Genomic DNA, 22,843 nt, shown 5'->3' on the forward strand with positions numbered 1-22,843 from the left:
ACAGGAAAGAGGAAGTTCACCTTCTGCAAACTTCTCCCACATGGGTTCATCCCACAGGCAGCAGTTCTCCATGAGCTGCTGCAATGTGGGTCATTTTGCCATGGGGCACGGTCCTTCAGGCACAGGCTGCTCCAGCGTGGGCCCCCATGGGGTCACAAGTCCTATCAAGAACCTGCTCCAGTGTGGGCTCCTCTCTCCATGGGTCTACAGGTCCCTGCCAGGAGCCTGCTCCAGCATGGGCTTCCCAAGGATTCACAGCTTCTTTTCAGGTATTCACCTATTCTGGCATGGATCTGCTTCACGGGCTGCAGGTGGATCTCTGCATCCTTGAGGCCCTCTGTGGTATTGTCTTCACCATGGGCAGTAGGGGAAGCTCAGCTCCAGTGCCCTGGAGCACCTCCTCTCCCTCCTTCACTGACCTTGCTGTCTGCAAGGTCACAATTCTCTCTCTTGCAGCTTTTCTCTGGCTGCAATTACATCTGCACAATAACTATGTTTTTCCTTCTTACATATGTTCCCACCATTTCTGGTTGGCCCAGCCTTGGGCAGTGCAGGTTCATGATGGAGCTGGCAGGCATTGGCTCTGTTGGACATGGAGGAAGCTTCTGGCAGCTTCTCACAGAAGTCACCCCTGTAAAACTCCAGTACCAAAACCTGGCCATGCAAAATTTTTTGCTGTACCCTTTCCCCAAAACAGGAGGTGAAACAGTCCCTGGGCAGCCTTTATTGATTACAGTTCTGAAAGTCACCAGCCTAGTGGGATGAATACATCTGTAGAGAAATGAGGAAGTGTCTGGGGGACTTTCCCAGTGACAGAACTGAGGTCTCAGTGGAATTTCGGATGTCTCTGTGGAAGGTGTCACTCTGGTAAGCCAGACCCTTGGGAGAGGCACCTCCACAGAAGCCTGGAAGTAATGCGCTGTGAGATTTTATCATGTAGGTGTGATTGTATCTTGGCCGTGAACATAACAAAGATGTCACAAATTAATCCGTTCTTAGGTTTTTTTCTGCTGAAGCTGGCATTGTACAAGAGAAAAGAATACAATATTAGACCTGTAAGAAACATTAAATTCTAGTTTCTCTCTTCAGTTTTTTTAAGTGAATGGCTTTATTCACAGTATAAGAATAGCCATGGCTTTTCCTGAAAAAAAGCTTGTAATTTATTTTTTAAATTTTAATGAAAGCTAAATGGTCACCAGCCAAAAAATCTTCATATTAATAATATTTAGTTTCTGGTTTAAAAGATGTATTTCATTTTGAACCAGATCTGATCAATGCACACAGTGTCTTTTGCCAAAGATTTTTAAAAATGCTTCACTTAAAATTGTCCAGATTTTTGATCAAATAATTTGGAAAAATGTATCTGGTTTGTTCTCACATTGGGGAAGGCTTTTCTCCGTTTTCTCACTTCTGTGTTTTTCCTGTCTTTTGACGAATCCTGACTCGAGCGCTCCATTTAAAGGCTTTGAGCATCCCAGAGCGTGGGAAGCCTTCTGGGGCTGCCGAGACGCAGCAGAGTGCACGACCCTGCGACTGCTCCTTCTCTTCTCGCCCACTGTGCAGCACAGCCTCCCAGACTTCTCCTGAGAAGTGTTGAGGCCCTGCCAGTTCTAGTCTGGGAGCTGGGTCTGTTTAGTACCTCTGAATACTAACTAGGTTGTTTTCACCCAACAGTAATATGTGACAAATTAAACAATATAAATTTTATCTTGATCTTAATTAAGGCGACAGCAATATTCCCATTAACTTCAGTGGGACCAGAACTATATCAAATATTATTTAAACATTTATAATAGCATTAGATAATGGGGTTAGAATAATTAAGAGTCTATTGAAGAAATTTAGCTTGATGGTGGAAAGGCAAATTATGTCAAATGAACGGGAACTGTCATTTATGGAGGCCTATTGAGGTAGTCTTGTTTATTGAGGGAAGAGAACGAAGCTCATAGAAATTTTTCAGGGGCAAAATCTGAATGTCTTTTTGGGACTGAGTAAGAAGTGTGGGAATATTAAACAGATGTGTGAGATGGGAACAGTGTTTCTCACCCTCACACAGACTCAGCAGTCAAGAGTACCTGAAAATTAATTTTCGATCGGCAAAATGAGATCCTAGAATCAGTGTAGGCTGTTTCAATTAGGTCTGTGCAGATGGACAAAATTAATGGGTCAAATAAGTAATTAATGGTGTTAATATATCAATCACTTTTCTAATAAAAGTGTCAGAAATGAGTCAAGGGAAAAAAATCTAATAATTAATTTGAAAACTGCTATGATGCTCCAATTGATTTGGGGCTGGGATAAAAAAGGAGAATAATTAGTAAGGATCAAAAAAACAATATTGCATTTAGTCCCCCAAATGGGGAGGAAAATTAAACAGAGGTTGGATTGAAATATCATTTTTTACCTCTTAAGAAGATTGGGATTGTCAACCATAGAAGAATCCTATTCCTTATTTTAAAAGACCTATGTATGCCCTGTCCTTCCTCACTTCTACTCATGTGCAAGGTCATGTTAACTCAATGAGGAATCAAGTGGCTTTTGTGTGTGTGTTTTATACTTTCTCTTTTACCCAGAGCTTTAAATGTTAAGAAGTTCTTTTGTCTGTTTGCTGCTATGATAAAAAGATGAACCAACATAAAAGCCATAAATGTTGGGGTTTTATCCACAAAAAGCATGCTCATTTCAATACAAAATGAAGATATTAGTCTAAGTGATCTGCTAGACTCCTCACTGGACAGGAAGTGAAAGAGAGGGGGCATTGCATGAATGTGTCTATTAGTCATAAAAATAGGTGTGTGTGAATTTTTTAATTTTTGGAGGAAATTGTTGAAACTTGAGAGTGCTCAGTTTTTGAAAAATGCACTTATTGAATATACTAGTGGAGGTGCAAAAAGCATAAATTCATAAGGGTTAAAAAAATATAAATCTGGGATTTTCATTGGGAATTTTTTTGACTGGCCACAAAGTGCTGCTGAGCTTGGCTTGGTCAGCTTCTGTGTTATTGAACAAAAATATACTGCAATTGTTATGAAAAGTAACAATCTTGTTTTGCCCTTCCCCACTCACTTCCAATATGAAAACCAGCTAGCAAATAAGCAAGAAACAACCACAATTCCTTTCAACAAAATAATCTAGATTAAACCACCTCTTCCTTGCAAGAAGCTGTCTACCAAAACAATTCACAGAATTAGACCTACTTTAGCTGATACCCTAAAGCTGTGAATGACAGGCAGTAGTTAAAAGTACTTGAAATAAAAGGAAAATCAAAACAAGTGCAAGTTAACTCAATGCTCTTGAAAATGGGACTCTTAAATAGAATGTGGACTAGTCTGTTACCTGCCGTTACTTTAAAACTGTTGCATGAAAGCTAACTTGTGGGAACCATAGATGTAAGTATTGGTGTACAAATGCTAAATATCTAGGAAGCATTAGAGGAGTGGAACTGATCAGACTGAGAATTGATACTGTAGTTGTTCAACGTATTTCAGGGGATCCAAGTAACCCTAAAAAGTTTTTCAGCTAAGAAATGCTCTTTCCTTGCAGTAAGGAGTAGCTATTCTCTCTCTATTTTACCATGGGTTAAACTTATCATACACCTTTCCCCTTCTTGGTAATGTCTGTTTTAATGACACATCCACCAGTGTCAGTGGTTGTGTTCTTTGCTGTATTAGTTTTCCTTATATTTATTCCAGGCCACTGCTGCTGGGCAGGATGTGACAAGTGTGCTGGTTTGCAAGGCTGTGGTGTACACAGAAGAGTGATTTCATTCAAACAAGAAGTTGTTGCTAGGTAGGCATTTTATTAGCACTCATGCAAAGTAGCAACTTGCTGTAGTCTGCACTTTTTCATCTTTAAAGTACACTTAAACTAGATCCCTGAACAATGGGCCAGTTGGAAAACACATTTGGACTTTGGAAGAAATGCACTAAGCAAGAAAAAAACTAACAAAAATGCAAAGGACAACATTGCAAATAGCACATGGAAGTATGGTGTTTAATAATTTGTCCTATTTTACCACATATTTCTCATATGTAGATTCCTTATTTTCTTTGTTCTTTGTAAATTTACTGCTACACTTTCTCTATCACTTTAGTTGCTCTTCTCTGTGTTTTTATTCAGGTGTGATTTTTTTTTTTCCTAATTCTAGTCTGTCTCCTGCTCTGTTCTGTCTTAAGATGCACAGACCAGAACTGCAAACACATTAAAAATATGGGTGGAGCAAGGTGTCCCCAGTGGCAAAATGATTTTCTTGGTTTTGTTGCAACTGTCCTTCCTAATGACACCCAGCATTTTATGACTGGTGTTGCAAGCTTCTCTCAGAATTGCAAAGAGCTGTTATTGATGACTCCATTAGCATCCCCACTAATGAAAACTGTTCTGAATACAGCATCCGGTAAGCAAAGTCTAGGTTATTCTTCCCTTGATACAGAACTTCACAATGATCCACATGGAAGCTCACCAGCCCAAGTGTTCTGCACAGTCCCTGGATTGGCTTTTGGAGTTCCTTATGGACAGTATGGCACTTGACAATCTGAAAAAGGCCCTGCTATTATACATACACTGCATTCTCTAAATCATTGACACAGATGTTCACTCACTCTGGTTCTGACAGTGATCTCTAGGGGCTTCTGAATTTTATACTGATGTTCCTTGCACATGCTTATCAATGCACTTTATCACAAAATGTTTTTTAATTATATTCACTATTTATTATGTTTTATTCAATTTTAGGTGTATTTGACGTGCAAATCCATGGCTCTTGCAGACTTCAAATGCTTTTTCTGTATTTACTTCTAAAATATTTACAAATAGTTTGGTTTAGCGGTTAACCTTACAAAAGCATTGTCTCCTGTGAAATGCTGTCCACTTCTCTAGGTCCCGATGCTAGCAAACAGGCTATGGACAGACATGAAACCTGCAAATAAAATTTGGCTTTTGCGAAAATTGAAAATGGCAAGCATCTACCTCTCTCTTTCTCAGCCTGGGCATTCTGTGACATGTCCCTATCCTGGCAACAGAAGTAATATCAGAGAAAGACTCATTTGATTGTGTCCCTTTTGCCTGGAGTTAGGAAAGCATCTTTCCAATTTGTTATTTTTTGACTGTCATTTATTCTGCAATTATATAAAATGTGCTGTTGGACCCGTTCTTCTTTGGAAAGTGTCAGTCTGTGAATGACATTTCCAGAGCATACCTCAATCCAGTGATTTATTGAGGCAATATATCATTCAAGTAAGGTCCTTTAACCATGTTTTTCTCACTAGATGATACCATCCAGAGAGAACAAAATCTGAGTCACTGTTTTGTTGTGTAATAAAGGTATGTCAGGAAGCAAGACGTTCCTGAAACACTAAGCATGTTTGCCTCCAGGTATACTGGCATCCTTGCACCTTCTTTCACAATCATGTTAGCAAGCTGAACAGGCCTCCATACCTGGTCGCTAAGGTCTTGGTCTCCTTGACAACTAAACTTTTCAAAGATTACATGAAAAATGTTTTCTTTACCCCTCGAGCTGTTTTAATGCTTTAAAATATCAGGGAAAAGATCCTTTTGTCCCAAGAGTAAGGAAGTGGTGGCAATGGAGAAGGAACAGAATATATAAAAAATATGTTTGCAGAGCAATAGAGTAATATAGCACCACAGGACTGCCCTCAAAAGTGATGATCTGAATTTAAACTTATTAATGAAAATACATTGTTTCAGAAAAGATTAGGCTTTTGGTTAAAAAATGAAACCATTCACCTTTAATTTGCCCCACTAAATTCAGGAAAAGTTGGTAACAGCAGTGACGTGTTCTGTGGCTGCTACTGCATGATAAAATTCATAAACTTCAGTGTTGTTTTCTTGGTGATTTTTGTTGGAAACATGGAGTTGTGCTAGCTGTCAATCAGAACCACAGTTTGGGTCAGTATTTAGGGTTTATTTGCCTCTGTGGTGTACTAATTTAGGTATTGCTGAAACAATGGGTTGGTTGAAATAATTACTGTTCTGTATGTTCCATAACAAACTCAATATCCCATGAGCATTCACATGCACAGTCCATAATAGGACATTGCCAAAGGTGTAGGAGAGAAAAGAGTAAGATGTTAGGGAAGCAGAGACATCGAGGTGTTTAGGAAGTGGGCCTGGATAGCGGCAGGCTCTGGCCAAAACTGGCACTGTGGTGCTAGCTCTTCTAATTGGTGGTGGAGCCTGCAGCACTCCCCAGCAAGTGAGACCTTCCCAAGGAATAACTTGGAGGGCTGACAGGGACAGAAGGGACATTAATTGCTTTTGTGACTGGGAAACAGAGGAAATGAAAGTGCAGGGAGCCAAAAAAAGGATACTGTGCTGAGGGGCCAACAGGCACCACAACTTTGGTCTTCTTTTCCAACAAGGATTGCATACAGTCAAAGGAAGCTAGTGGTAGCCTCTTTTTTGTAAGTGGTTACCAGTGCCTCAAGTGGCCTTCATGTGAACCTGTATTTATGGAGGTGATTAGAAGGTGGTGGCGAGAAAAACAGCTGAAGGGAAATTTTTGCTTGGGGTTTAATATTTGCAAACTTGGGAGAAGTCTGTGTTGTCTGTAACCCACAGGTTACAGACAGGCCCATCTGTGGAAACAGTAGACACATCTCACTGTTTATTTTCCATACTGACTTGCCTATTAGTTTATCTCAGATTGTCACTACAACTTTGTGACTTCATTTTTGCTAGTCTTCAAATGCTTAGAGTTCCAAAATAAATTCAGATTTTTTTGTAGGTTTTTCATGTTAAGGGCCACAATCTAAGGTCTAGGAACAGGAAGGCGGGTGAAGGGCATAAAGTGCATGAATGGTAGTGAATTTGCTCGTCTGCATCATTCTATCTTTTTTGGTTGGTTACTTGGTTGTTGGTTGTTTTTTCAAAGTTTGTCTCGCTCTATGTATGCGATGAAAACTGGTGTAATTTAATTGGCAGTTGCAATCCATTGTCTGAAAGATGAGTGCTGTAATTTTTGACTGATACATTGACTCCCTAACTTGCCAAATACCATAATTCAGGTTAGTGGAGTGCCACCCACTGGGTAAACAGTGAACCCTGGTAGATCCTATTGTACAAGATGTGCAAGACTGATGGCAACTAATTCTGCTATAAGAAGTTGATTTTCAATCACAGTAAAATTTGTCGATGATTCTTTCTTTTGCAAACCTTACTCTGATCAGGCACCTAGACTTGGTTGATGGCTAAATTCAACATAGAATCATAAAATCATTAAGGTTGGAAAACACCTTTAGCCATTAACCCAGTGCTGCCAAGACCACCACCAAACCATGTCCCTAACTTGCAGAGGGTGCATTCATTCCCCTTACCCAGATCATTCATAAAGATATTAGCAGGCCTGTCCCCAACACTGAGCCTGAGGAGTGCCTCTTGTGATTTCCTGCCAGCTGGATGTAATTCTATCCACCATCACTCTCTGAGCCTGGCCATCCAGGAAGTTTTTTTCCCAGCAAAGTGTTTGCCTGTCCAAGCTGTGAGAAGCCAGTTCTTCAGGAGAATGATAGGGGAAGTGGTATCAAAGGCTTTACCTAGCCCAGGTAAACAACATCCACAGCCTTTCCCTCATCCGCTGTGGATCACCTTGTAATAGAAGGAGATCAGGTTAGTCAAGCAGGACCTGCCTTTCACAAACCCATGCTGTCTGGGCCTGATTCCCTGGTCGTTCTAAGTGTGCTGTGTGATGGCATTCAAGATCTACTGCATAACCTCCCTGATGTCATACTGGCAGAGATGTTGCTCCCTGGATCCTTCTTCCTGCACTTTTTGTAGATGGGTGTTGATTTATTAGCCTTTAGATAACTGGAACCTCCCCAGTGAGCCAGGACTGCTGATCAATGATTGAAAGTGCTTGGTAAGCATTTTGGAAGCCGCCTGAGTACCTTTGTGAGATCCATCCTTCCCCAAAAATGTATTAGTGTCCAAGAAGTGTAGCAGGTCGCCACTGAAGGTTCTGGGGGATCCTTTCTCTTGCTGTCCCTGTCTTCCACGTCAGGAAGGTGAAAGCTGTATATCCAAAGGACAACAGGTCTTACTGTTAAAAACTGAGGCAAAGAAGGCATTAAGTACTTCAGCCTTTTCCTCATCCTTTGTCATTCTGTTTCCCCCTGCATCCAATGAAGGATATCCAGGAACTTTTTGCATATAAATTGAATTCTGGATTTCTGAACAGTCTATACTGTGCTCTTTTTCAGTTCAAGTGTGATTCTAGAGTCAACTGATAGCTCTCGGTTCTGCTCATGCCTGCTAATGCTGAGACCTGTATTTCATGATTCACTATTCAAAACCAAAGCAAGTAATTGTATGTAATCAATTCTGTTTGAATTGATACAGTCATATTGCCCCATCATGCTCAGCAATTGTGTGTCCAGTTCTCTTTCCACAAATTCTAGTTCAGTTCAGAGTATTGCCCTTGGATTTCTTTTGATTGGCATATTTGAGAGAGACTCAGATTCCTTCATAACAGGATGCAACAAAGTGGAGGTTTTATGTAATGGCTGTGCCCCACACTGGAGCCACAAGCTGATTTGACTGCCTGTGAGGTACTGAAGTCTTTGTGCTAGGAGGTATTATATTATCAGAGGGCAGGCACCATGCTTCACCTGTTAACTTCTGGTCTGAATCAGTGATTTTTTGGCTCTAAAAGGTATTTGCTGTCTGAGTCAGAAGCTGGGGTTACATGGGACTACCTCATTTAAAGGATTGCCAAGGAATTCCCATTTTGACGCCTTAAGTGGATAACCATGACTTTGTCAAATAAGGTTCTGGCCTCTTGAAGTTTTTTTGTAAGTGACTGAGCCCTGCTCTAATCACAGTTGAGAGTTAATAGCCTCTGCACCTTATTAATTAACTATTTAAAGCTCTTGAACAAACATGCCTTTTCAGGGAACATAAACTCATCTGACAGGCCACTGAGAGCAGATCTCTTTCTGCAGTTGGTACAGGTAAATCCTGTCCTATTCCTTGCCATTCTAATGCTCCAGCAACATTCCAGCATTTTATTTACAACTTTGAGAGGAAGATGTTAGACTAGGATGTAGCAGCATGTCTGGATGACACCCACATTTATTTTGGGAGGCCAGAAACAACACAGTTGGCATGTTCAACTTGTCCTCAAATGCCTCCACCATAATAACCTGTTTGCCAAGCTGGAAAAATGTAAATGTGATCAGACGGTTGTGGAATTTGTGGGCTATGAAATTGCCCTTGGGGATGAACTGGGGAAGGTTCTTCATGAGATTGCTGCTGTGGTTGGCTGGGCTTCCCTGGGGGATATGTGAAGGGTATTGTGTCTGAGGCTCAGAGTCCTCTGACAAATTTCACACACATTTACCCAAAATGCAGAGATCTCAATGGGATGAATCAGACCCTGGATAGCAGTCTCTGTTTAGGACTGTGCATACTTTTTGTTTAGGTAAACTCAACCAAACCCATAAAGAACCAAACAATGTGTTCTGTTGTTCACGGAATCTTGCTTTTCCAGTGTTTTCCATGTTCTTCTGTGCTGCAGAAGATCATGACAAAATTTGGGGTGGGGTTTACAGAGGGAAAATACAAATTCATGTGTAGTAGCAGAGAGGCTGTTATCTAATATGCTCTCCTTTATAAGGAGTCTCAACTTTGCTGTTCTGGAACATTGCATAAAAACATCTATAATAATTGACTGCTAGTGAGACTCTGGGACAAGCAAGGGGTAGAGGGCAAAGTGAAAATTGCCTTTCCTTATGTTTTCTGCGTTTCCACTCCTACCACATTGCTCACTCTGTAGAATATTTTCTCCACTTCATATTTTACCTGAAGCCTGTGTGGCTTCAGGACAGGTAAACACACACACATGTTGCCAGTATCATGTCTCCTCAGCAGGACTTCATTAAAAAATGTTGCCATTCACTATTTTCTAGGACATCACATTGCTTATAAACCCCCAGCTTCTTTTCACTCCTCTGCCAGGATTTTTCACCTGTCCAGGAACCATCAGATTGTGCAGCTGGGAGCATGGGAAGATGAGACTTTTATTTTTATTTTTATTTTCCTGTTTTGGTAGCTTTGATATTCTGTGTGAAAGAAGTTTGAGAACCCCCTGAAGGAGGGGAAGTGTCACTCTGAATATGGCTGTATTGGGAGTTGCTCATGCTCCACATCAATTTACATCTGGTTTAAAGTCCTCTGAAAGGGTTATGGGGTTTATCTGATAGAGACAGAGGGTAAAAATCTTCTACCTCTGAATTGCTGATTGATTGCATACAGTAGTACAACAAATAATTCTTATTATGACTCATAATTCACCTATGGGGTTTCCCGTGAGGCTTGAAAATAGATTTATGTGGGTTGCTTGGCTTTCCTTTTCACCTCTGCTTAGGAAGGGGAAAAAATTCCCATCTATATCATTGTTTTCAGAGAGATTTTTCTTGTATAGAACTACTATTAAAGCCATGTTTCCAGTTTATAAAAACTGTCTGGTTTATATTGCTGTGACATGGAAAGCTATTACCTCTGTTCTCTGTATCCGTCTTTCTCAATATATGCTGTGCAGCAAGGGACCCTGCCCCAGCTACAGAAAACCTGTAAAACAAGGCATATTACTGCTTATCTACAAGCACTTCATGTCACAAGGAAATTCTCTGTATGATTAACACCCAAGTATTAACTCCTTCACTGCTACCAACACTGGAAACTGAGCTGGCTGTAGCAATTAAGTACTTTTGTAACTCTGCCATTCTGCTCCTCAATAAAGACATTGTTCTCCTCGGAATTCTCTTTGGTATTAATTTACTTGAGACACCTTAAGCTTTTCATTAATTTAAGCATCTTTGTTGCCTTTTGGTGAAGTGATAATAAAATTACAGATGAAGATGTAACAAAATCATTCAGCTAAAAAGTGATTATTGTTTCTTCTGTGCTTATAATCAATAACATTTGTCTCTGAAATATAATCATATAATGGACTTTATTAGTAACTAGTGGATGGGCATGGCTCCTTTTATGGTTAATGGGTGATCTAATAGGTGTCAAAGGGAGAATAATACCTGCCAAAGACAGCATCAAAAGCCTGGGAATATAGTTGTGTTCATCTCTTTTTCTCTAATTACCTCACTGATCGTTCACTGTAGATTAGATTGTATCTCCTTGCCTTGTTGGAGGTACATTGGAGCTGCAACACTAAAAAAAACTCCAGGAGACACTTTCATTGTGGAAATGGACAGTATAGTGTATTCCTCTTCTGCTGCTGGACAGTACAGCAAAATAGCCCATAGGGGTAGCCAGCCTACCTTATGTATTATGTTTTAATTTGCTTGTAAGGACCAAAGCTGAAAGAAAGTGTAACTTCTGTTTTCACAATTGGTGCACTAGGAAGAAAAAGAAATTGAGAGTTTGCTTCCTAATCTCCCTTTATAAATCCTAATAATCTCTTCCTTGTAAACAAGATTTCTTGGTAAAGCTTCAGGGGCAGCATCAGGTTTACTCTAAACAAGGGCTGGCTTACAATTTCAGTCTATGTTTGTTTCTGAATGGGAAGGATGAATCAACAGCACAGGTATAAGAAAAAGCCTACACTACTGAAAAAGTAGACCCTTCCCTATCTCTTCTTATGTCTTCTGAACAGAAAAGCCAGGAAATTGATACTCAGTGTGATTGTGCTACACAGCTTATTCCTCCACTATCTTTGTGGCTGACATTCAAATTTTGTCCTGTTTGCCTGAGAGTAAAGATTTGATTAAAATGCAAGGATTCCTTGACTGATGTCCATAGGATCACAAGCACTTAGGTGCCTGTAGATCTGTTTTACTATTTGGGTTTTGGATTAAAGTGATTGTAAGGGATTCAGCCATTGTGAAGTTTGCCTCTTTTGTTCAGCTGTCTCAACAGCCTCAGAGAAGGCGTTAAAAGATTTCTATCTTGTATCAGAATTCTCCATAAAATACAGCCCAGAAAATTTCCTAAGGCTTTTTTATGTTAATAAAACCTGCAAGTTTTCAAAGGGAAGGTGAAGTAAAGGCAATTGCTGCTGAAATTCAGCAACCACAGAGATCTGTAGTCTCACTCCTGTTAGGTACATGCTCTGTCCACATGAAATTATCAGCTTCTACCTTCAGAGGTTTGCTGAGTCAAAAGACTGTTTCTGAACCTAATTGCAAAGAATGCTCAAACCTGCCTGTAGAGGCGTTGCACCTACATATAATAAACAGAAAGACAATTAACTTTTCATAATTTAAGCATATTTCTCTCCTTGATCTGAGAGTACCCCACCAAATGCTTCCTGTTCCCATTAAACATTAAGAGGCACAGAGGCATTACAAAATAATGCTGGGGAAGTAAGAGAAGTTTGTCATCTCTCTAGTTTTCTTGTTCCAGGTCACATAGTGAACCAGTAGCTCAAACTTGGGGTTGAACTCTAGTCCCTTGACCCTTACCTCCTTGCTCTAAACAGCAGACAGTGGAAAAATGTCTCCAAATGAATGTAAAGGGAAAAAAAATGAGGCAGTTTATTCTCTCTGCTCACAAATGTCTGTACAATACACAAACTTCCTAACTGGAGGGTGGCCAGTGAAGATTTTTTACCATAAACATACTACTAAGATAACAAAGGCATTGCTGTTTTCTCCTGAAATATACCCAGAAATCATGGCTTCCCTTTGTCTGGTGACTCAGCACTGTGAGTTTGTGCAGATAACATGAGAAGTTTACACTGACATCCCTCCTCCTGCTCTAGCTCCCCTGCCTCTGGTCCTGTCCCCCACTTGGCTCCTAACTGCTGTTCACCCCTGGCCTGTGCTTTATCGTACCTGTTCTCTCTGTGACCCCCATCACACCTCTGATTCCCTATTGCTTCTGCCTCTGTTTTTTTAAAGATGTCAAATAAAACTTGTTTTCAGCCCTAATCATATCATAAAACAAGTCCTGACGTAGGTGACTCTTTCTCTAGGATATAGATAATTTCAGTGCTTGGTTAGTTCATGAAAATATTGTGTATACTTTCATAGTGTATGTGTCTATCAGAGAGAGATTTCTTGCAGGGGAAATGAGCATTTTCTGTGTCTTAAAAATGTTCCTGTGCAATGCCTAATCTCCAATCTCCATTAACTTCAAGAGACACAATATAAACCAATGGCAACAGATAAAAAAGTAATGCTTTAGCTTTGGCTTTACAAAGGTAACTGTGATTACCTGCCTTGCTTGTACGGCAGTGAAAAAGTGTCCCAAAGAGTTGTGCAGAGGGTAGAGAGGAAAGATGGACCCCGTGATGCCTCCTGACTGCTGACACATCCTTTTCCACAAAGTCACACCTCTGTAGGTCAGGGAGAGCAGCCCCATGGGAAGAGGTGCAGGTTATGTCCACAGGGTAATGAAGAGGTTAAAGTGGTTCTTCAAGTGCAGGGTGTGACCCATGAGGTGTCATATGAGCACATCTGATACCTGTACATTACTATGAGCAGAACAAGTAAAAACCTGCTTAAGAGAAATTAAATTAAGCAGTTGAAGGAAACAGTCATTTTAATGACTTCTATATACAGAAAAAAAAATCTCAATACTTCATTACCTATTTATTTTTTCAGTCACTCAAATTTATTTTATCCTTCATAATTGAAAAGGAGAAAAATCAAGTCTTTAAAAATAATCTGATGCCATGGTTTTATGTATACAATTCTGGTGGAATTGTGGACTGGATGTTTAAATTCAGAGTCTCTAATAATATTTTAGCTTTCCTTTTATTCAACTCAAATGTATTTTAACAGTCATGGGAAGATATTGAAGTGGCTTTGCTAAGGTAAGTAACAAGCTTTTGTGCAGATTTGTAGATGTTTCAGAACTTAACATATTGAGAGAATGCAAAAGGCCACTATTTCGTCAAAACCCTTCCATGTGTAATCCCATTGATGTGAGTTGTGCAAGATAAAAGACCCAGAAGCTCAATAGAGCCCTTAGGAGAGAGGATCTCATTTTCTAGTGCCGTTCCTGTCTGTGGGCATCCCCACTATGCACAGGCAGTGTGCACAGCTCAGGGTGGATGCTGCCTGTATGTCATCATTTTCCAGAGGAGTAATCTCAGCAGACTTGAAATGCAGGGCAAAGTTAGGCCATAAACACACTTGAGGGTCTCACATCTCTTTCTTCAAATCTTCCCTGTGCTTGTTTCAGAGGCTCTAGGGTGAGCTGGGCTCTGAAGAGGCACACGGGGAGATGAGGCATCAGGAGAGGATGACTGAGGAGAGATTTTGTGAAGTTTCACCTTCTCTGAACTGGGATAATTATGAAGTTATATCAGTTTGCCACAGCTGAAAGTCTGACCCAGATGAGCAGAAATGCAAATTGGACATGAAAACTGAAACTTAGCGTACTTGTCTTCATGCATGAAGGAGCACCTGGCAATGGGCTGGGGGGAAAAGTCCTTGAAGCTGGTGAGAATCCTCCTGTCGCTCTGCTGCCTCCTCAGTGGTGCTGCAGCAGAGGCACAGGGCACTTGGCCTTGTATTGCTCCAGCAGATTTGTTCAGGAAAAAGATTGTTCTATTTTGCAAAGTTAATATTCATCAAATGTTAATGAAAATACATAACAAATAATTATGACAAACATACCATCTGATTAAGATGAAAGAGGATGACAATTCTTGTGAATTTTTAATCTAAAAAAATAAAGAACATTACATTAATAAGACTTAATTATATCATTAAATATTTAAATTTACTTTCCATAGTAGATTTTATTTTTATTTAACATATTTTATTTTTAAATATTGCTAACATTTTTATGAGATTTGTTCATAAAACACATAAACAGATATGATTTTGTGTGGCAAGAGGAATTTTAATGTCATGTATTCATTATATTGATCACAATTTCAATTTTATTTATTTTTAAAAAAGCTAATAGAATCCTTTCACAATTTATTATGATTCACAATATCTCCAGCTATAGATAAATATTTAATAGCGTTACTAATGCATCATGCACACAGTATTTATTAATTAGAAAATATGAATTACTTGTTGTACATTTCAATAATTTGCATTTAAAATTAATGCTACATTTTTCCAGGAAACTGTGATTAACTTTGGGAATCTGACTTCAGCCGTCTGAAGACAGGCAACCAAAAGTGCATACTGCAAACGCAGCTTTCACTCCACGAAGCTGTGACCAAGGAGTGAAGAGTACTCGGAGTATGAGGAAGATGCCACCAGACAGATGCTAGCAGGTACCCTGCCACACAGGCTTCAGAGAAAAGGAGAAAACAAGACAAAGTTTCAGCACTCCCTGGTTTTCCTTGACAAAGCCAAAGAGCAGATTTGACAATGTGTTTCTGCCATGTAGTTGTAGGTATAAAACTCACTCAGGTGAGTTCGTCTATCCAGCAACTTTGAGGAACAGACTGCTCAGCTTTCCTAGGCAGGAGAGGGGAATCAGGAAGGCAGGGCTGGGGGGCAGAGGTGGGACAGGAGAAGGGGCAGAGATGGCTGATGAAAAGGAGCTTTGCTGGTGCTCCAGGAAGCCAATGATAAAGATTCAAATTGGGTTTCTCATACTGTGTCAAAATTATGCAAGTTATCCTGAGACTCGTTCCTCCCAGATACTTGTTTAATATGTAAGCAAGGTATTTAGGTCAGGAGTTAGACTGTAACTTTACCTCCACTTCAAAAGGTTAATATCTGCCAAATCTCCGTTTTCTGTGAAATCAGACATATTTTTTTTCCAACTAAACTACTGTTTTTCTTTTGGTGGATTTATTATTTTCAGCTGAAGTTTCCAGAAAGTCAGTAACTTCCTGATTTGTTAATTTAAGAAAAAAAAAAAATCTACTTTTTCTAAAAGAAGAAAATTATGGCACCAAGAACAACTTCTCAGTAAGAAGTCTTAAATACAAATAGCCTTCCTGGAACTGTTTGTCAGGCAGACATAGACATGACAGACCAACCAGAACCCTTCCTTAGAGGTATTAATCAGTTAGGTTAATCTACAGTAAGTATTCATTTTACTATATTAAGTAATAACAGATATGAGCTTGTCAGTTAAGGCATAGATTGAGTATTTTTGAGCCCCAGAGGTGGTTCGGTAAACAAAGAGTTGAGGAAGGGTAGCAATGCTTCACATCTTTTACCAGATTTAAAACTTTGTAAAGTTTGCATTTTTACAGTATTTACAGCCTTTACCTATCAAACACTGGCCTGCATTTGCTGATAAAGCCACTGACAGACCCATGCATGTAAAGATTTCTATTTTGCTTTGCTTTTGCTATATGTTTATGGAGTATTTTTGAATACAGCCTGCAGCAGATAGCTGTACAACTACATTGAGCTGTTTGCAGCTACCACAGCTGTGCAGCAATGTGTTTATATGTGCTTATTGCTCTGTGTGTGTATGTGCATACACAGACATGCAAATACACCACAGCACTAAAATCCGCATGTGCATGTGTACACTGAACATTTACAGTCACACACACTCAGGTACATGAAAAACCACTATTAAAAATTTGCAGTAAAAATCATGCATGTGATGGTCAACATACCACTCCCTCCCATAATTTTATAATTACAGTAATAAAAGAAAAAAAAAAAAAAAACAGGCCTCCATAGCCAGGAAACAAAAGAGAAAAACCTCAAGTTGGTTAACACTTTACTTCTGTAGTGACTCTTTTTTCACACATACAAGCACACATATGCAGTTTCTGATAAAACGAATTGTTTCTCAAAAGACAGTGAAAAAAAGAGAGGGCTGATGAAACCCTCAAGCTGCTCTTGAAATTACACCTATACCTGTTGTCATTTTCAGGAAATCTATTTTGTTTAGTTGGTAAACTTGTTTTGACTTTTCAGTGGAAACACTTTGCTGGCACTACTTCCTTATCTGTAGGCCAAATTCTGACCTCGGTTTCATGTGACTCCCACTGCAGTTGATATAGGCTGACTGTGTAAGGCATGATAGGGCCTTTATACCTACAATTGTAAGAGCACTGAAAGTTGTTTTGTTGTTATTGCAGCCTGAATTGGTAGAACTGCTGATGTCTATTTTAGGCAAGATTCAGATATGGTTAGACTAAAATTCTCAGAAATATTGAAGTGCACAGACAGAAAAACTGAAGAGGAGGAATCAACAGGAGTGATTTCATTTTAGCTGAGTACATGGTATGGCATCTTGATTTTATACTGGTGTGTGGAAGCATTGACTTGCAATGATTTTGGTGTAAATCACAGGCTTTGATGTGTAGAAAGGTTATGGAGCATTTTATATGAAGTAATAATATTTAGTAATTCTATTGAACTAATTACCGGTTACTTTGACATTTAATGAAATAAGTAACACTAAACATGATGTGAGGGCAGCTTTTGTGGACTTAAACTTTAATCAATTGAACGCGAGTCAAAGGTGTCATTTTTGCTGATGGTGGTGAACAATGGATGATGACATTTGCTAAAGAGCTTCTTGTCTTCGTTACTCTAGATTGAATAATTGCTCCTAGACAAACTGGGAAGAGCTGTTCATGTTCTTAGTGACAAGAGGAAGTTGCAAGACTGTAAAAAGTCCAAATTCTTGTTATTTTTTGTTGTAGCTACTTGTTATTGAGAACTATGTTCCTGTTTTACAGGGTTCTGATTTGAAACCCTTCTACAAGTAGGACTGCAGTTTGGCATTACATTAACCTGAAGGTGAAAATCATACTTGATGCTGAATTCATCTTCCCAGCATTTACTTTTGCCTCCCAATCTGACTTGAGTCAGGAGAGAGGTAGAATCTCGCTAGGCAATTCAGGTACAGATTTAGGGCTGGTTTGCTTCAAACTGACTCAAGATGCTTGGCTCTTCAAGTGAAAATCCTAAGGCAGCATTGATCTATGACTCATATAAGGTCTCCTTGTTTCTGCTTCTGAAGTAAGTAGTTGCCTCAAGGGTTGTCTTATCCATGTAGGATTTTCCTTCTCTCCTTTCCCCTTGAGAGTAGTTGGTACTTTTGTACCGGGTGTTATTTGTACAATGTGGTCCCAATGTTCCATGCTGCACAAAAGTACCATTTTCTTTTTTTTTTTTTCTTTTGCAAATTTAAGTAATACAATTCTGATTTTACACTGAGGATACATAAGCATAGACTAGGGAACAAGAGCCAAAGGTGTAGCATGACCTAAATTAAAAAAAAAAAAAAGTTCATAGTGTAGTATGAAAACAAGTATGCCACATGGAAGAATAAGTAGTTGTGCCAGAGTCAGTCATGCTATTATCTTATCATGTTCCTTATTCACAAGGTGGTGGAATTCATCCCGGTTACTCACATTTGATCCAGCATTGCTGGATAATTGATGATGAAGTGGGAGAAAGAAATTGGAAAAAAGATTTCAACAAGAAAAAATGAATAGATTTTTTTTTTTCATTGTGGAAAGAGATTAATTTCCACATACTTAGTTTTATGTTACAGATCACTGGCACAGCAGTATGGAGAAGCTTGTATGAAAGCTGTCTGCACAAGCCCAGCTCAACTCACTGCTAAAAGTTATTAATTCTTTTAGAAATTTTTAGAAAGAAAATGAAAAACTTGCTCAGACATATCCTCTCTGATGTTTTTGGAACATTCTGTGCCACAGATGTGGCCAGGAAAAAAAACTATGAGTTCCATCATTTAGGACTATTCCCAAATCAGGTTGGATTGAGCTTTAAATTACATGAATTCCTTCAGCAAAAATTCTAAGGCCTGGCCAGACCAGAAGGACATACATTAATAATAGTGATAAGCTCCTTTCTGCAGCCAGTTTGTAAATCTGGGTCCAGGGTTACCAGGCCAATAGTAATGTTGTGAATGAAGTTATTGTGTTGAATCTGTCCATGGAGCATGCTGTTCTTGTGCCGTGCCGTTCGTCCAGTAGACTCCATCAGCTGCCAGGCAAGAGGAGCTCATGTCTGCAGAGAGTGAGATGCCAACCCTGCCTGACACTGGTTTAGAGACTGTGATAAAAGAGAAGGGAAAAAACACCAAATGAGCACATGGGTTAATGGCTGCTATTTTAGTCTCTGGGGGACACTGCCAGCTGCCATTAAGTCAAAGTAGCCCTCAGGCTCTACTTGGTTTCATGATGAATAATTTAGGCTTTCCTGGTGCAGAGCCATGTTGCATTGGCTTTGTATGATAGATTCTACAGATATCCACTGTGAGCACAGGAGTGTAAATATATGGTGGCACATAAGGGTGTGATGGATCAACCTCCTGTGTTCTGTTCAACAGCAATAGCAATAATCTTTATGACCTAGAGATTCTGTACATCCTTACAGATGTCCTCCTTCAGATCTGGATACTTTGGTTTTGTGGAACTTATTGCCAGTCAAAATCTTCTTTGATATCAATTTATTTTAAGGAGTCAACAATGAGACTGGACATTTTTCTACCCACCGTAAAAAGCAGTGTATATCTGAGTAAATAACTGAAAATGGCTTCTTACTGTTCAGGAAGTACAATCAATTTGAAATTAGGATTATGAAAACATGTGTGTAAATTCAAGTGTCATCTCAATTTGGGCTCTTTCAGATCCTGTATTTTTTCTACTTCCCAAGCAGTGCATTTAAAATCCAATCCTAATTAACACACATAGTTTAATTATAGCCAACAAAATATTCTCCTAAAATTGCATGTGGTAGCTGGGGTTTGGGTATTAAGGGAGGAGGCAAGGAGGAAACAAATGTTCACTGATTGTAAAAATCCTTATTTCGTTAGTAATATAAATCTTTAAAGAATCTGAACATACAATGAAATTTTCCTCTCATGAGTCAAAGTGGCATAAAAAGTGTGAAGCAAGTACTCGTACTCTCTTTTTCTCCTTACTCATTTCTTGGTAATTTGAAACAAAGGAACTGCACTGGAATTTAAAACTTTCTTTTGAATCAATTTCCTCATAACATATCACATAAAATATACAATGCTGCGGCAGGTAGGAAGAAATAAATCATGGATGTCATGGACAGATCCTGGGGAGATTTTGAAATTTGAGATGAGCACTGGAAAAGCTGGGGTGGTCTGCTACTACAAACTTTACTGTACATCAGCAGAACTCTTTGGCACCTCTGGATGGTTTGGAGGTCCACTGAGATTTTCAATACTTCTGAATTGTTTTGGCACAACAGGTCTGAAAATGGAAACATCATAATAGGCTGTTTCAGAATGCTGACATTCCTGGACCAGATCTCAGAGTACAAAGTATCCCAGTTTAGGGATACTGTAGTCCTTTCTGGGCAGCACTCAGGACCTTTTCGCTTGAAGGGTCTGTTTTCCCTGCAGTCAAACTTCTTGCCTGTGCCCTTGAGTGTATTTTGAGTCCACTCAAAGTCCAGCTCCCCTGGTTCCCCAGCACAGTGTTTCATGTCCACCAGGTCCACCATGATATTTGCGCAGTTGCTTAGAGTTCTGCTCTGGCCACTGGTAAGATATTTTTTCCCAGAGATTTTTGGGTGATATAATGGGAATCAAGAAATGTCCGCCTAGTATTTCATTGAAAACAAAACTGTACCCTATTATTAACTTCCTCTAAGTCACACCATTCCTGCTTTGCTCTGCTTTTGTTTGAAGCTCTGTTAATATATTTCGTGTCACAGAGAGTTCTCCATGCCAGATGAATCCTATAATTGCAAATGTCCTCAAACTTTGATCAGCACTGCTTCTTGTGCATTTCCAGGCTCTTTCTGTTTTGTCATTTACATATATCTTTCTACCGCATATTCTGTGTGAAAAAGTTTTCTTTCACAAGGTTGTCCTAGTGGTCATGTAGCAATAAAAGTTGATGGATCTAGGCTTCTTATTGATGTCTTTCCAAGAGGTGTCAAGATCAGCATTTTTCCTGCCCTAGCAGTAAACTAAAATAGAATATAGCAGCCTTGGCTTGACAAGGTCAGATATTTTTTAACTTCATAAAAAGAAAAAGGAGATTAAAATAAAAAATGGACTTGGTAACATTTTTAATATGTCCCTTTCTGTCAAACGTGACAATGGAAACAATGAATGACAAAGTTTTTTGTCCCTTTTTGGATCAGATTTATTTCTGCTTTCAGAAGGAAAAGGTTAATTTCGGGGTCAGCAGTAGGTGATCTGAATTTTCTAATTTTTTTTTTTAAGAGTGACTTAGGAGATTAGGAGACATAATTTATCTAAGAATGAGTTAAACTCAGCTCTAAAGTAAGGCCAAGAACATAATGTGGACAAAATTGGTACCAACAAATTAAATTAAAATAGGAGAACGTTATTATAGAAATGAACCTTTTCTTCAGCTGGTTCCCATAGGCTCCTTTGCACTGTGTCCACTTGGCTGAAAGTAAATTTTACTATTATACTGTGAGCTCTGTGACTGTCGTAGAACACTGGTCTGGGATCTCTTTCACCTCATGTTCCACATCTCATTGTTGGAGCAGTTCTAATAGCAGTTGCTTTATTACCAGTTCTGATGGAAGAGGCAACAAGAATATTCAGATTTTCAGATTCTAAATGAATTTTGAAGTATAGACAGTGACTAAAATAATATTTTGATTTCAGCTGAGCAAGTTTATTCCTAAACAAATACGGAGATTCACTTTTCCAACATAGGCTTTGATTTTAAAGGCTCCGTTGACTATGTTTGTATGGATAGCATTTTCTTAATTTGGAGGTCAAACAACATAAGATTTTGTCCTAAGTGCATATTTTATACTGAATCCAAAGAGTAGGTATTATAGTAGTAGTGGTAGTTTGCTTTCCTTATCCTTCTGTCCCTACAGTGAATTGTAACAGATTCTTCTGGCAGTGTGTTGACAACAAGACAACTTGGGACAGAGCTTACAATACTGTTTTCTGAATTCTTCTCTGTTACTTGAAAAAACATTTCCCCTCATCATTTTTGCAGGTGCTGTGTTGAAAGAGAAGTAGGAAGAATGCCTGAATGGGATCAACCACTGCTTTTGTGAACAAATACCAGCAATTAAGCTAGACGTTATTGCATGGGGAGGGAATAAAACTTGCAAATTGTCGTACTTCTGCTTCATTCCTCTGCCTCAAGATTCTGCGGATGGACTGGTACTGAAGGTGACTTAAACTGCACTTAAATAAGTGCAAAGAGAGATCAATCACCTGCTGTTTTGTCTGAATTATGAATAAACCTAGGTGGAAATCACTCCCATGCGTTCTAGAATATCAGTGCTATGTGGCTACTTCATGTCTATCCAGAGTAAGATACGAGGGCAAATGTCACTTGCAATTCTGAAATATCTAATCTTAGAAGCTTCTGTCAGCTGAGGAGAGCAGCTGGTTTGCTCCATAGGACAGGTGAAAGTACATGATTCCTACTTTCTTGTCTCTGTACAGAAATGTCAGAAATGTCAGGAGTTTGGTCTTAGTATTTTAAATCTTTATGCATGGGATTTAACCAACTTAATGAAGGGAACCATTCCATCTTCCCTAATCAGAGTAGGTCAGCAGAAGAAAGGGAGACATCCAGCAGCCCCTGAGAATCAAGTCAAGGCTGTTACTTTCAGACATCATGGGGAAAGACTCAGGAAAGCAACATGAGTACAAGATAATACTTAACTGCCCACAGCAAGGGAACCTGACTAAAGGACCTGGGACTGAGCACAGCCTTAGCCTTGCTACTCTAAGATCAGAATCATTAAGGGGGCAGTGCACCAGCTGTGTCTTTCTCAAAGCTGTCCTAAGAACAGTCTTTCTTCCCTACACATATAGTGAGGTGATTCCCTATGGTTCTTTAGCAGCTTGTTGGCTCTTAAACCGACCCTTAGGTTTTTGCCCTAGATATTTCTTAGCTTTTCTCGGTTAGTAACTATTCAGAGGAAGAATAAAGCTGTAATTATTCTTAACTGTAAATCATAGATGT

The sequence above is a fragment of the Melozone crissalis genome, unplaced genomic scaffold, assembly GCF_028551555.1.
Source record: "Melozone crissalis strain CALT ecotype California unplaced genomic scaffold, PUWL_Pcris_2 ptg000016l_1, whole genome shotgun sequence".
In the NCBI taxonomy this organism is placed as follows: domain Eukaryota; kingdom Metazoa; phylum Chordata; class Aves; order Passeriformes; family Passerellidae; genus Melozone; species Melozone crissalis.